The sequence below is a fragment of the Nelumbo nucifera genome, chromosome 4, assembly GCF_055504915.1.
Source record: "Nelumbo nucifera cultivar China Antique chromosome 4, China Antique-T2T, whole genome shotgun sequence".
In the NCBI taxonomy this organism is placed as follows: domain Eukaryota; kingdom Viridiplantae; phylum Streptophyta; class Magnoliopsida; order Proteales; family Nelumbonaceae; genus Nelumbo; species Nelumbo nucifera.
Window position 1 is genome coordinate 95,129,446 of NC_142652.1, and position 16,529 is coordinate 95,145,974.

Below are 16,529 nucleotides of genomic sequence, written 5' to 3' on the forward strand. Positions count from 1 at the left end.
TTCTCAGGTGCTGTCCATTGCCAGCAAGGAGCCAGTCAGCAGCCAGCTAGGAGTGCCTGAACCGTGCCGCATTAGTAGGGATTCCAAATGAGATGTTTGCGGTATTTAGTTTATCACTTGTAGTTGTAGATTTGTGGGTTCGTCATCTCCTATTGACTTTTGATTGATGTAAATCTTCTCTCTAGAGATTCTTTGTTTTGTTTATTGCCTGGTTGAGATATTCTTTATTTTCAAGCATTGATCTTACAATCTCTGAACTGAAGTCTTTTTTTTTTAAGGTTTCAATCATGTTTCATTCATTCAAGAAATTGGTACAAAGAGATGCCAATAAGGCCAAGTAAAGATCAAAGATACATTCTCAAGAAGAACAAGACAAAGAGATGGATTTAGGAGAATTGGAAGAACTTCTACAACCAAAGCAAGGTGACTTAACATCACCAACAGAAGTGGATAAGTACATCTTCAAACCACCATAACTGGCGAGCAAACAAACAAGAGGAGTTACCAACTAAAATGAAAACTGATAGGGGTTTGACTATGATATGGAAAAGATATGATATCAAAAAAACAACTGACCAATAAACTCGAACCATAAATGTAGTAACGAATCAGGTGTTATTTATCAAAATTCATGGGTGGGCTTTGATTGGTCAAAACTCTTTCCATATCATATCTTTTCCGTATCATAGATTTTCTCAACTGATAGAGGAGGTTACATAGCCACAAGCCATGAATTGTAACTTTCAACCACTCCAAAAAAAAAAACCACAAAAGACGGTATCATCTGTAACTGCCATCCAATACATCGAAGAACTGCCAAAGAACAGAAACTATCATCTTGGACGTCGGAGCACTATCACAGCCATCTAAAATGCTGGAGAATTGAAACTGCCTTCTAAAGCGCTGGAGACTGCAAAACAAGGGGCAAATGCACGGGTGATTTTTGCAGAAAGGAGACTAGAGCAGGAACTCCATATCAAAATGCCCGCAAAAAAAGCAAACAAAGAAAATACACAGAAGAGAGGAGAAACAGAGTAAACAAGGAGAAACAAAAGAACAAATGAACAGAAGGGAAACGAAAGAACATAAAAAGGAGAAAAGGGAGATAAGGAGAACGAAAGAACACAAAATGAAAAAAAAAAACAAAACTAAAAAACAGAGAAAAGGAGAACAAAAAAGGGAAAGCAATAGAGCAGATGGAGCATAGAAAAAGAAAAACAGAGAAAAAGAAAAGAAAAAACACAGAAGAAAAAACAAATGGAGCACAGAAAAAGAAAAAGGGAAACAGAGAAAAAGAAAAACAAACCGAAAAGGCACAGAAGAACGGATGGAGCACAGAAGAACTGAAAAGAAAAGGGAAAACAGAGAAAAAACAGATTGGAAAAAAAATGGAGAAGCATAGAAGAATTGAAAAACAGACCGAAAGAAAAATAGAGAAAAAAAAAAACAGAGAACCGAAGAGAAAAAGAAAAAGAAAAAGAAAAAGAAAAACAGAGAAAAACAAACAAAGAACTGAATGAAAAAGAATACCTCGAAAGTAAACCTCGAGAGATCTCGAGAGTAAAACCTGTATGGAAACAGAGAGAAGGGGGGAGGGGGTAACCCCCTTCGATACGGCGGAAGACGAATAGAAGAGAGAGTAACAGAAGACAAAAAGAAGAGAGACAAACTACTAAAATGATTGTCTTTTTGTTTCAATGCCTCTTGACCTTTCTTTATTTTTATACCTATTTTTTATCACTTTTGTTTCATATACACATACTTAATAGTATCTCTTATTTGTTATTACATATATTCATTAATTTGTTATTTTTTCTTTGAGTGGGGAGGGTAATCACTCGTTCTGTTAAAGTTGGTAGGGCGTGATTTGTTGTGACTCTAGTATTAAATAATTAAACAGAGTTATTATGAATGTATACAATCACTATTTATAATTGTAATAGCAGCAAATTTATATAAAAGTTAATTATTTAATTTATTTGTATTTTCTTGTAATTTTAATTTTTCTTAATGAAGTGAAAAATTCAAAGGTGGCTCTAGAACTCATAGCCTAAGATGAACTCACAAGCATTTTGTGTATCTACCTTACTCAACATCCATATATGAAATAAAAACTTGAAGAATTGTAGTTCTTCTTTCACTCAATTTGTTAGTTGTCACATTTATTGGAGTTAAAACTCTGCCCACATTACACGTGGTACAATTGAAATCCAACCACCTTTACCATTGTTCTGCAAAAACTGAACTGAATAACTGTAAACACTGAATCCAATTATAAAAGTTAAATTATTTTATTTATTTGTATTTTTCTTGAAGTAGATTATGTGAAAAACCCAAAAGCTGGTTTTTTCCAACTCTCTAATAGAAAGGGGGATGATTGAAGGGTGAGGACTGAAAAAGAAGAGACATGGGAGGGAGGTAACTGTCCTAATTAGTATTAGGAAGATGAAATAGAAAAGGAAAGCTTGTAGGAGGGATGTGATGTGGGGATAGAGGAAATTCTAGATTAGAACTCTATTAGAAAGACAGAGATTGAGGGAGACATTATAGAAGGGTAGAAAAATGAGATTAAAGGAGAGGTTTTCTAAGAGAGAGGGGGGCACATTATAGGATATAGGTAATTGAGTACACCAAATCATATAGGAACCAACTAATTTTTACTTATATATATTTAGAAATAAGGAAAGACAATATATGTATGATTTGATGTATAAAAGCCAAATATACTTGATGAAATTTGGACCCTCTTCCCCATTTAAATTCTGGTAATGACTCCATTGTTCACAGTCTGTGTGGGAACAAGGAAACAATCGTATCTTTCAAAACAAAGTTAAATCCTTTAAATATTTGATCCCTCATATGACCTACTTGTGTAATATGTAGTCGGTTAGTTATTTGGAATTCAAAGGAGTCTCCTTAAATGACCTTCAAAGTAATGTGGTGGAGATCCTTAACTGCTCCCCCAGATTTCTAAGCAGTCCCAGAATCTTTCCTACTAGTGAAGAGGATGCGATGTCAAATTTTGATGGAAGTGCCCCAAGTAATCTGGAACAATGGGTATTGGTGGTGCATTCAGGAAGAGGGATGGAAGTTTATGATGGGTTTCAGTGGAATGATTGGAAGTGTTGATTCTACAAAGGCTGACATTCTGGCTGCACTTAAAGGGCCTAACTGCAAAAGAGTTGGGACTGTCTTTCCTAGCCACTGACGGTGATTCTGTTAATACTATAAAGTGGCCAGAGGAGAGGATGGCAGCTCACTACCTGGCTGACGCAAGAGATATTATAGATTCCTTGCTGGTAAAACTTAACTGGATTCCTAGGAGATTAAACTCTTTAGGTGTCCACAAGGAAGATTTGTCTAGTGATAGAATTTTCTTATGTAACTTCTGTTTTTTTTTTTTTTTGTTACTTGCTTACTTTGTACATCATCTCATGTACCCACTTTGATTTCTTATTATGTAAATCAATTATTTATTCTGAAAAAAAAGTTTATATTACATATCTATACTACATTAAAAAGCACGAGTAGCCTCAATAATATTTCTGAAATTTTTTAAGGACAAAATTTATCCCTCTATATTTAAATTTATTGATAAAAAATGAGGGCAAATAGGTTAATCGGTTCTTGATATTAAAAGAGTTAAAGAGGTAATTTAAAGATATTCAATGCATTCAATTCTATATTTCCATCTCATTAAATCCAAATTCAAGTTATTAACTTGCATTCATGTTCATTGAATCATATATTTAAGTCATTTTTTGTTTCTTTTCATCATTAAGTTCTACTAATTAAATCCATACTTAATAAATTAATAATTTCAATAATATAAAAGCTTATAATTTTAAAATCTACTTAACAAAAATATTGTTTTCATCTAGGTGGTGATAAGAAATTAAATCATTTTTTGTTAAATGGGTTAATCCATGTTGCCATGATTAAATAATAAAATTAAAAAAATAGATAAAATGAAAAAAATAGAAATTAGAAAAATTGGGAACATTTTTAACATACATATTGAACAATAACAAGTATGATAAATAAAAATATCTTTCTATTCTCTCTAATTAAATCCTATATTTAAGATATATTTTTTCATCATTAAATTCTTGTAATTAAATCCATAATATTAATTTTAATAATATAAAAATAAATATTTTGAAAAGTAATTTGAAAACAAAACCATTTTCTTCCCTCCTAGTGGTGGGTAGGCAATTCGACCATTTGGGGCAAATGGATTAATAAATAATGTCATAATTAAATAATAAAAATTAAAATAAATAACTATGAAATGTAAGAAGTATTTTTATTAATGATGAAAATGGAAAGCCAAATTCAAAATCTACTTAAAAATGAAATGATGTCATAGTCAAATAATAAAATTTTTAATAATAGAAAATACAAAGAATCACAAAAATTAAAAAAAGAAGATAGAGAAAATTTTGAGCACATATCTAATGTTATATATTTATGAAAAATAAAATATTGGGTACATCTCTAATATTGTGCATTCATTATATTGAACAAAAAAAAGTTTTATACATAAGAAATAATTTTATCAATGATGGAAATGTAATACAAAATTTAATGTTAATCTAGAAATCAAACAATTTTTTTTAGATGGTGGGTTAGTGGTTTGAGTCAAATGATACCATAGAAAAACAATTAAGTGTGATAAATAAAAAATATTTTATGTAATGTAAATGAAATATATAATTTAAAGGGAAAATTATAGTTAAAGTCGGTTGTATATTTAAAATTAGGTTACAGGTTGGATAAAAAACCAACAAAACTCTAACAACCGGTTCTACATTTCAAATTATAAAAACCCCTGCCATGTCATTGGAGGCTTATGTGGTTGTTGCCAACATAGGACTCTTAGTCCATGTTGGACACAACAAAAAATCTGATATCGAAAATAGGTTTTAAGTTTCTCTCTCACTCCCTTTGTCTCTCGATCTCCTTCCCTTCTCTCTCACTCTCACAGTCATCTCTCAATATCCCGGTCCCTCTGTCTCTCCCAATCTCTCAGCTTCGATGTATAGCCAAATCAAAACCTCTCTTTCTCTCTCTATTGCTCTCCCTCAATCTTTCTCATTCTTCTCCCTCACTCTTCCTCTCGGTTAATATCTCCTTATTCCTTAATTTCTATCGTTCTTCAGTTGGTATAAATTTTATAGCTAAGAGCTTCTTGTGAGTTTTTATTAAATTGGTGTAATATTTTTTTAACCATACCAAGTTGGTCTCATCTTCTTTTATACGATCTGATTAATACCATATAAGTATGTAAGAAAATAAAAAAACTAAAGAGGGAGCGGGAGAGAAACTGAGGGAGAACAATAGAAATTAAGGGAGAATGAGAGATCGACCGAGAAAGAGAACGAGAGAGATTGAGGGAAAACGGTAGATATGGAGAGAGAATGAGAGAAATTGATATAGAGAACGCAAATATAGAAACAAAAACCATTTTTATTTATTTTCAATTCACATAGTCATTGAGCAGATAAAGATGATTGTGTGTGTGAGAGAGAGAAACTAAAAACCTTTTTTTTTTTTTTTTATTTTCCAATCACCCAACATTAAAGGGCAATTTCAATATAAGCTTTTTGTTGTGTCCAATATGGATTAAGAGACCCATGTTAGCAATAGCCACATAAGCCTCTAATGACATGGCGAGGGATTTTATAATTTGAAACATAGAGTTGGTTGTCAGAGTTTTGTTGGTTTATGGACCAACTTGTAGCCTAATTTTAAATGTACAACCGGCTCCAACTATAATTTTCCCTAATTTAAAATTAATCCAAAAATGAAGTTATTTTCTTTTCTAGATGTGGGTCAGTGATCTAATATTTCAAAAAAAACCCATGATGTCATAATTGAATGATAAATATTTAAGTTTATCTTCAATCGTATTGTTACTTTTGTTAATTTTCAATTTCTATCTTAACTATGATATGTCTAAAATTCAAGTAATTAATATGAAGAAAATTTTCTCCCGTGCAATGCATGTGCTTAATTACTAGTTAATTTGAAAAACCTTTGCGTGCATTTTCCACATTTAGCTTTGTACGTTAATTTGAAGAGTTTCATGAGTGCATTTTCTACCATCTCTTAAAGTCCACACTTTGATTACAGGTACATTGCAACTAGGAATGACCCCACTTGATGCTTAGAAAATAATTATTTTCTTTCTGGATTAATTTTGAAAAGAGCTGCAGTTTTGCACAAATTTGCTTTTATTTATAAGGACATGCAAAATAAAATTGAAAAAACAATTATTTTATTTAATTTTGCAATTTTCCATTTACACACAATTCTAATTCTAAGTTTTTTCATAGCGAGGCAATTTGTCCTGTCATTAGCCCTTGCGAAGCAAGGGTTCCCTTGCTAGTGAATAAATATGGTGAAAGGGGGCACCCCTAGCGTAACCCCGTAGAAGGAAAAAATTTTCCCCCTTTTGACCATTAAGGATGATTCTATAATTATATGAAGCTACGCATGCCTTTATGATTTTACAAAATTGGTTAGAAAAACCTCTTAGTCGCAAGACAATCAATCGACGTTTGCATCTAGTAATGAAATTTGTACCCTTTGCATGATTCCTACAGACAATGGGTTTTGGTCCAGTTAATTATGATTAATTAAGACAAACTGACGCTTGTTGATGATTCGCCACTGTTTGTCACCCTCCATCATGATTTTAAAAAACGAACCGGAAACAGAACCGGTCAAGGGACCGGTTTCCGGTTAAGTGGTTTAATTGTTTGGGTCGAATGGTTTGACCCGTGATGTCATAAATAAATTAAAAATAAAAAATTTTTATAAATAATAAAAAATAGCATAAAATTAAATAGAAAACAGAAAATAAAACTACCTAAATAAAAAATAATACAGTACAAAATACATAGAAAATATAAAAATAAAATACAGAAAATTTCTAAAAATACAGAAAAAACAAAAAAATATAGAAAAACAAAAAAATAAAACAGAAAATTGCAAAAAATACAGAAAAAAAACTCTAGAATGTTAAATCCTGAAATGCAAAAATCCTTGACTTAAAATCAAGATTCACAGGGATAGATTCCCTTGACACCAAAATAAAAGGGGAGAAATAGGAACATTCACTCTAAAATGTTAGATTGCTATGCAACCAAGATTGATCTCTAAAAGACTTCAATATACATTAATTTTACCTAATTGATCAAAAAAATTATATTAATTTGTACCTAATCACCATGCCAAATGCTGCTCCCTAAGCTTCAAGTAAGCAAAAACTTCAAAACCCTATTTTTTCTTCAATTTCTGAGAATTTCTTTACAACTGCTCCTAAGTGTAAAAAACACTCACAATCAATCTCCAAATCTTTAGAGCAGCCTGCTACTGCAAGTCATCCGCTGTTGCAAATTCGCTTGCTGCAAAGCCTGGAAGTGCTGCAAATTGCAAAAAACGTTAGTTGCTGCTACAAAATCACCGTCGTCGGTCGCCGTTAATTGCGGTCGTTCAATGTGTGTCGCTGTCGAACGCCGAAGGTGCTGGCTGTCGTAGGTGGTCGGTTGGGTGTGGCTGCCGCTGCAAACTTTCCGTCGCCGGTCGCCGTTAATCATCGTTGGTTGGTGTATGTCATCGTCGAATGTCAGAGGTGTTGGCTGCTGCAGGTGGTCAGTTGGGTGTGAGGGCTGAGAGGAGGGAAGAACAAAGGGTTAGAACGAAAATGGGGTTCTAACCCTACATTCGATTAATTGATTTGGGATGGGGATATTAAAGTAATTTTATTTTTTGTTTTTTATTTGATTTTATTTAAAATAGTAAAAATAAAAAAGAGAACTGCGAACCGCTACCCGGGTCGAACGGTTTAGCGGTCCAACCGCCTGAGTCAGCAGTTTTTTGACTTTTTCAATGCTTTTTAGAGATTTCTGGTTTTTAGTATAACTAGACCCGGGAGCCTGACCGGTTACCGGTTTTTCTGGTCCAACCATCCGGTCCTGTCCAGTTTTGAAAACCATGAAACCTACAAAGATCCATGTTTTTAATGTTAATAAAAATTGAATCCACAATGGTTGAGGGCATACCAGAGAAGTCCGGTGAGCAAGTGGTGAAAAGATCCCTGAAGAAACCATAGAATTCGTGATGGACCATGTGAACAACATGGATTTCCCAGTTAGTAGGGTGATTGACCATGAAAAAAGGGTTTGGATGGAGGATGTAATTAAAATGATTGCCCCCCCCCCCCAAATTTGGCAATGCATCAAACCAATTTTGCTTCCCCAAGATGATATGGAGGATAAGAGAGTTTGGAAATTAACTTTTAGATGGAGATTTTTCGGTTAAATCGGCTTATTTTGAGGAATGTCATTTTAATAGGGGAGCTTGCTTGTCAAATAATTACATAAATAATTTTTGGAATCTCTTTATTTCTCCGAAAATTAAAACTTTCCTTTTCCTTCTCTTAAATGACAAACTTCCCACTAAAAATAAACTTATTACAAGGGGTTGTAGAATAGACCCAACATGTGTTCATTGTAGAGAAGAGGAGAATATTGATCACCTATTTGTTAAATGTGAATCAGAGAAACAAATTTGGAATAGGTTGGTTGAAGTGTTACCAATGCCAAGATCCTATGATGTTACTTTAAAAAAGTGGTGGTATAGTTTATGTAACCAGAATTGTTGTTTCAAGGATAAATTTATAAAAGAGAAAATTGCTTGTTTTTACTGGTTTATATGGAAGAACAAAAATGAAAAATGTTTTGGTGGTAAGTCCAATAATTCCCAAATAATCATTAATAGAGCATTAAGTTACTGGAATGAAATTAAAGAAACCATGTCGGGTTTTGAGCCAGTCTTGGATAAGTCTTAGAAGCAAGTTGAGTGGCTCAAACCTAAACCCCACTGCATTAAAATAAACTTTGATGCTACATGTTCTAATATTGGAAGTTGTGCCATTGGATGCATTGTTAGGAATCATCATGGCAAAGTTCTTGAAACCAAGAACCTTAGGATTGGATCAACGACGATTAACCTTGTTGAAGCATGGGCGGCTTGGGAAGCTATAAACATAGCGATCAACTATAAGAACCAATGGGTCACCATTGAAGGAGATTCTAAGATTGTCATAGACTGTCTCAATGCATGGTAGAATTGCTCCTCCCTGGAGATTGGAATGCATTATCAAGGAGTGTCTATCTCAAGATTATATTGACTTCTTCAACGTGGACATTATTTTCAAGCATACGTACCAGGAAGCGAATCAAGCGGCAGATTGGCTAGCCCGAAGGGCTCTAAGGTGTCAAGTTAGTAATAGAGATTTTAGGTTTTGTGATCTTAGTTTCATTTGTGATGATGATTTGAGGGGAAAAGCTACCCCTTTTTACCATAAAAAAAAAGAAAAAGAATTCATGATGGATTTCATTATGATTAGAAGTCCATGTTCCTGCATTATTTAATTTTGATCCGGTGCAAAACATTTCTTCTTCTTCTTCTTCTGTTTGATGTTGTGATATGGAAAAAGCGAGTATTACGGTCGCCGGCCCGCATTCAGCCAGTCACAACGTGCACTTGTTTCCAATAAACCTCTTGTTGTTCGAGAAGAAATTCATACTCACGCCTCAGTTGGTTTTCATGATTAATATCTGAATCATGCCTGGGTGCTGATTGATCATTGCAATGTAGAAAGCTGTTGTTCAATGGCTGTGAATATTTCCATAGGAGTTCCTACTCCACCGCCTATGTAAAGAAGATAATGTAAGTGCCACTTTAGTATGAATTGAGCCGGGGGAACTCCAGGCATCAAGGACAACGTCTATGCATTCATTACCCTTCAACCAATAAGCTTCAAAGCGCTGAATACGGGTATGACGATGGTTTAATGGCTTGAACAAGTGATAATACAATGGGGGCAATGGTCGTTACCGCTACCCATAGGCCATAGCAGGAATGTGACGAGCACAAGCAGAAGAGAAATTAATACCAAGCCAATCTGCAGTGCATAAAACTCTATGAGACCGTATGAGTTGATCAAATTAATGAAACCAGAATGCTGAGATGGAATAAAACCAAGGCCACCGTCCTTGTCCAGAGCAGAAGTAATGGCATTCAGGTCTCCTATGAGGGTCCGAGGATATGGCCTAATCTCCCACAGAAAAAACAGAACCTAGCCAAACGTTCATACTCAAAAAGTGAAAAGTTACAGTGGTTTCTTCTCCATTCAGTAGAACGTACTGGGCCTGGTTTATAGACATAAAAGGATAACCTGATTCGAATGAATTTGCTCCAAAGCTTAACTTCATCCGATCCTGGTTCAGTCATTGCTCTTATATATTTTTTTCACAGTCTGAGAACTTCTCAGCTTATCACCTTAGGATCCCTATTGACTTCAAAAGTTTCAAGATGATCCAGCATGAATGATTCTTCCATCTGGATTACGTCCCTTATTTCATCCATCGGTGGAAGGTGTGTAAAATGGGAGATTAAACGAACCCCGTTTTGCTTCTTCAATAATACCCTGAATGAAAGAAGTACAGCCACCTTATTGGGTAGGTGTCAGTTTGGAATTGATGCTAATTCACAAATGGGTATTATGTATAAGGTGGGGGCATTTGACATTTTAAAATTTTTGTAAGTTTGCACTGAAATTCAGAATTCTGCAGTGAGCTATAATTTTTTTCTATTGACCTAGGTGACTGCACTGTAGAGGACTTGTGTAATCACATACACAGGAATCTGGTGAAGGATGTAAAGTACGTGCTGGTCTAGGGAACAAGTGTATGGCATTACCCACAGCATTGTGGTCTTGCTCATGTTCTCCATGATGAGGATGGAGTCCAGATTGTGAAGAAATCTGGACCCTAGTTTCTGCCACATGGAGAGATTCTATGGCTAATTCCAACCGTTCATCGTATTGGGACCCTTTTGATTGGCTGTGTTCTCCAGTCAACATCAGTCCTATCCATTTCTTGGATATTTTCTGAGTGGTCTATCCTTGAAAGTATCTTTCTTGCTTTCTTCCTTTTTGTTTTGTTTTGTTTAATTCAAGAAAACCACAAAAATGACAGTAATCTCACAAATATCAAATGAACATAAAGCTCATAAATATCAAATAGAAATTCAAAATTCAGAATTTTATCTAGATAAACAGCCCAGTTGAAAGACCTTCTTCATGTGTCTGTACCATACTTAGGCCCTAAGAACTTTTATAATGATAAACTTTTATATGCAGGATAATAATGATAAACTTTTATATGCTCTATCCATTACTAGAGACTGCCATTCTTTGAAAACATTTTTTTTCCAGAACAATACAGGTTTAAGCCATATCAGAATATATAAGAAGGTTCTACAACATTTGCTTTGTTCAATCAGTTGTAATTTATCTAGAAAGCTAATGGTCCAATCTCATCACTTACAGCACAATAATGAAGCATAGAAAGTTCACCTCTCTAACAAGATCACCTAAAGCAGCTATACCAAGGCAACCCACAGCAGTCCAAACCAAGTAAGATTTCTAGAAGTGCTCGTGCAGTGTCCAGTAAGATCATGTGCAACACTGGTAAAGTTAACATAGTATGCAAGTAATATAAACTGAGAAGCTGAAATTTTCAATCAACTATAGTGTCATATATCTCATATTGCTTCAAATTGGGAATTTCCCAATTAATGGCGCATGAACCATCGATTTGGGGAAGGGGGATTATTAGTGGTGCATGACACCAAATACCAAAAACAAATGACGCATGGTATAAAAGAGTTATTTTTTTTAAGAACACCAGAAATGCACTATACACAACGGAGGATAGTGCATCCTTAGAAATCAGCAAAACAAATAAGAAGAAGAGAAGGGAGGAGGGAAGAAAAATTAAAAGCTAAGTAGTCTGAAGGAGAGATTTGTGCTTCGTGAGCAAGTCAATTCGTCGCTTGGTTTGCCTCATAGTTAGATCTGTTCATGGGCCGGGCTCGGGCCGGGCTTTTACTCATCATTAATGGAAATACGCTAGGCTCGAGCCTGAGCCCGGTCTGACCAACGGGCCTATAACTTGGGCCCGAGCCCGGCCCTGATAAAAAGCCCGAAGCCCGAGCCCGAGCCCAAAGCCCGACCTAATAAAAAAAATTACAATTTTCCCTATTCAAATTAGAATTAAAAATTCAGATGTTTTTTTTCCTATTTAAATGAACAATGGGCCTACAAGATGGTTTTTTTCCCTTTCTTTTATGTTTTAAAACATAGTCTTACATTCTTAAATAAAAAAATTTATTCAAATGGACATAATCACATAACCCATTTTAAGTCTAATTTTAGGTCGGGCCAGGTCGGGCTATTTTGACAAAACCCGAGCCCGGCTCGAATTTATTGCGGGCTGGGCTTTTTGGCCCGAGTTTAAGCCCGCGGGCCTATAAACATGTTCAAAACCATTCGGGGGCCGGGCCGGGCCAGCCCGTCGAGCCACCCGGCCCATGAACAGGTCTACTCATAGTAAACATGGTGAAAGGCAAGTCTTCTAGTAAAGGAGTTCCTCATTTATTGCAGCTCTCAATAGTGCTTCTCAGCTTCCATATATAGGGGCTTCACCTTATGGTTGAGACATGATATGACCAGCTTTGAATCGCCTTCAATAGCCTAAGTGGTCCCCTACCTACTATGGGGGTCAATCTTAAATTGAACATGTTGGGTTAATATAAAAAATCAAGGTTTTTAAACCGACCTAGACAATGAACCGATTAGGGGTCCAGTTCCTGGGTCAAATGGTCCGATCGTTCGAACCGAATGGATGGCCCATTCTGACAAAAAAAATAAAAAAATAGTCAAAACCGTTGAACGGTTCAATTGTCTGGGTCATCGGTTTGCTGACCAAATCAATGTTTTTTTTGGCAAAAATCCTATTTTGGGGAAAACTGGAACTGGTTTCCCCGTTTTTTCAGTTTGACCATTCGGTCCGGTCCAGTTTTGAAAACCATGAAAAAAACATGCAAGTGTCTACCCACACTTAGAAAAAAGGGAGAGTAGTTAATTCCATTTTTAGAAAAAAAATGCTAATTAACAAAGTTCTACCTATTGACAAAATCAGATATAGTTTGAAAAAAATTTGCAAAAACAGTGTGCCATACATAAAGTTTATTAATTTATTTCTCCCTCTTCTCACTTTGGGCATTAATTTATTTCTCCATTCTTGTCTATTGAATGAAGTTGGAGGAGGCTTCAACTCTTTGTAGAAAACATGGTTCAAGTTCTTCGCAAACTGAACTTGTCAATAGTGAAAGAGAAACAACAAACTGAGCTCTACCCTGCAATCAACGAATGGAGAGAGGATTTTAGTCATCCTCACCATTTTCTGAACGACCGTGGTAACCAACAAACAACTTGCTTCTTTTAACTCTAAACAAAGGCAAAGTAGATTGGAGCCCTCCAATCGCAATGGTGAATCGTGGCTCAGACTACCTAGGAATCAAGCGTGGTTGAATGTTGGGTTTCATACCGTGAATAATGGCCAATAGCCCTTCCTCAGCGAGAACATGACATCTGGACTCTGGCCAAAAACTAAAATGCTAGATTTTGAAACCCTATCCTTTGTAGTCCATGAAAGGCTTCTAAATCTTGTAAATGATTTGGAATCTCTTACCTATCTTTCATATTTTCTTTCTCAATATCTTTCTCTTTTGTTTTCACAGAAAATACCATTGTCGATTGATTGTTGATTTGTTCGTGGCTTGGAATGAAATGTTCCTGAGCCATTATTTTGTGTCCATAAACTCCTGGAGTATTTGTTGATCTTCAACTAGGAAGTTCCATGTTATATTCTGTCCATTTTTCTTATTAATTTATCACTTATTTTCAACAGTTTTTTTTTTCAAGTAGATTTACAACTCATTTAGGCCATCGATTTCTTTTTATATCCCTTTTATTTTTTGTAATTTTCTTGTATATTGACAAGAAGTGCTTTTGTAATAACCATGAAAGAGTCCCGATGTTCAAGAATGTATTGATGCCAGGGTCTATAAAATCAACGTAAAGCTTAGTATATATGTTTGGCATTGATGCTGCACTTTGAAAAAAGTGCTGTATATGTGTGGGTTGGAAGCACCGTTTTTTGAGAAAATGATGTCTTTTTTTTTGTTTGGACTTTGGAAATGTTGCTGTCAGGTAGGACGTTTCCTGAGGCAACAACAACACCTTCTGATTGGTATCAATGCTCCATATTTTTTTTACAGCACCGGTACCCATTATAGGAAGTCCATGTCAGTGCCACATTATGTCCTCATTGGCAGCAACAAGCTCCAAATTGAGAAAACGTCGAATTCGACGTTTCCCCAGACTATACCTTAGGCATGGTTTAGAACACCGCTTTTTATGGAAAAACAGTTCCAAACATGTTACCGGATTTTGGAATACTGATTTTTCCAACATAGTGCTTGTTGATGTATCACCATTTTTTGGAGTAACAACATCGATGCTAAACACCGCCTTAATGTTTGGGTAAAGAGGTATTTGACCAAAACAAGTAGATTGTAAGAATTGCAAATAGAGAAAGCAAGTTTGGGTTAAGTATGAAAAGTAAGAAAAGAGACTTTTGAAGGGATCAATGAGCACCAAATCCTCGATAAGGAAGAGCTCTTTGAACCATCTCATGCCGACACCCATTTATTGATTTTTGTTTATGTTAACATTCCGCTAAATGCTAACTGTGTGAAACAACTCCCATTGATCCAACCTCCCAATCATTTAGACTTTCTCCTAAATGCTGAACTCCACACAACGATAGCAGCTGGCATCTCATAATTCCCATTTACACTAAAACCATTATTTACCTCATAATATTGAGCTCCACACGATGATAGGTGTTATGGGATAGCTATCTAACATGTCCATGCTATTTTGTGCAATCAGTGGAGTCATATAACTTACAGACTTTATATGTGAAACTTGACTTATTGAAATTCAAAATTTGTTCTTGTAATTTAAGACTAGCGGAGGGGGAATTATAATATTGCTATTTGTTACATTAAAAAAATAATGGTTTCTTAATAAAAAATTTGCAATTATAAGTATTGAAGTCTTGAAACTTATATAAAGACTTGAAAAAGATCGTCATGTACTCAGTTTTTAAATATTGCTTTAACAAAACATCTCATATAAAAGAACACAATCATACAGTGATAGTTCTGAGTTCTACTTCATAGTTGTCCTTTGTTTCACATTGAGAACTCCTACTTGACCCAAAAGGTAAGACTGTTCGGCTTGGGAATCGTCCAGGCAACCGGTTACATTTTACCCCAAACCTGATCCCTAGCCAAAAACCATTGAATCGGTCAACGACCTGTTGATCTGGGTGGTCGAACCATCGACCCGTCGACCCATTCAATGTTTTTTGGACATTTTTATTTTTAATAATTATTATTATTATTTTAATTTTTGTTGTTAGAACGGGTTGTCCGTTCGAATCGAACGGTCGAACCGTTGACCTAGAAACCACTGGCTAGAACAGTTCTATTTCTAAGTCATTTTTTCTAGATGTCAATAATTAGATGAAATAACTTTGTAGTCATGGTCATGGGAAATGGTAGACATTGTGAGGGATTCCAAAACCTTGAAAGATAAATCCAAAGTGACCTTAAACATAGAAAAAAATTGGCGGTAAATCCACCAAACTAGAAAAACCAAGGAAAAAAATCAGAAAGTCGAGTCCAAAGTTCCGCTTTGAGATGGAGCAAAATACACATGCAATCAAAGAAAGAAATAGAGCAGATTGCCTTGTAAGAAAATAAATAAAAAAACATTGCTCAAGAAAACCCAAAGGAAAAACAAAAGAGAAGAAATAAAATGGTGGTAAATCCTACATCGTTTTAGAGGATCTTAAAGAAGACCAAACAAAAAAAAAAGTAAAAGCAGAAAATGAAAAAAAAAAGGAACATACCTTCATCAAACCGCACACGCTCAAATAAAGCCCATAGTAGAAGAAACCTTTGAATAGTGAAAATCCAAAAGCATAAAAACCATAGTTTTTGAACCACTGTTGACTCGAACGATCGGACCGTTTGGCCCAGGAACCATCCAAGCAACTGGTTTTGTCCCAATCCCGGTCCCTGGCCAAAAACCGTTGAATCGGTCAACGACCCATTGACCCGAGCGGTTGAATCGTCGACCCGCCGACCCGTTGAACGATTTTTGACAATTTTTTTTTAAACTTTGTTGTCATAATGGGCCATCCATTCGAATTGGATGGTCAAACCATCGACCCGAAAATTGATAGCTACAACGGTTCTATTTCTGGATCGTTTTTTAAAACCATGTAAAAAACCCTAAAAAAGTAGAAAAAAAAGAGAAGAACAGAAAGATGGGGTGACATAGAAGCTTTGCCAAAACAATGACGAAGAGATAGAGAGAGAGAGTTATTGTGTGAAATTTGAACCGTACGAGTGGATAGAGTAATGTGTGCAGTATGATCTCACGTGGGGATTCCATTTACTAGACCCTCAGGACATCCACGAATCACCATTTTGTATTAATATATATATATATATATATATATATATACTTCGTT

General features: G+C 35.2%; 1 long non-coding RNA gene across 1 annotated transcript; it reads right to left on the bottom strand.

Annotated features, from left to right (window-relative positions):
- Nucleotides 1-347: 347 nt before the first annotated feature.
- Nucleotides 348-1,693, bottom strand: LOC109114221 (uncharacterized). The gene is made up of 2 exons (XR_002022306.2): nt 1,531-1,693; nt 348-910 (listed from the first exon to the last, which is right to left on the bottom strand). It is a non-coding gene; the product is annotated as an uncharacterized LOC109114221 (long non-coding RNA).
- Nucleotides 1,694-16,529: the final 14,836 nt, after the last annotated feature.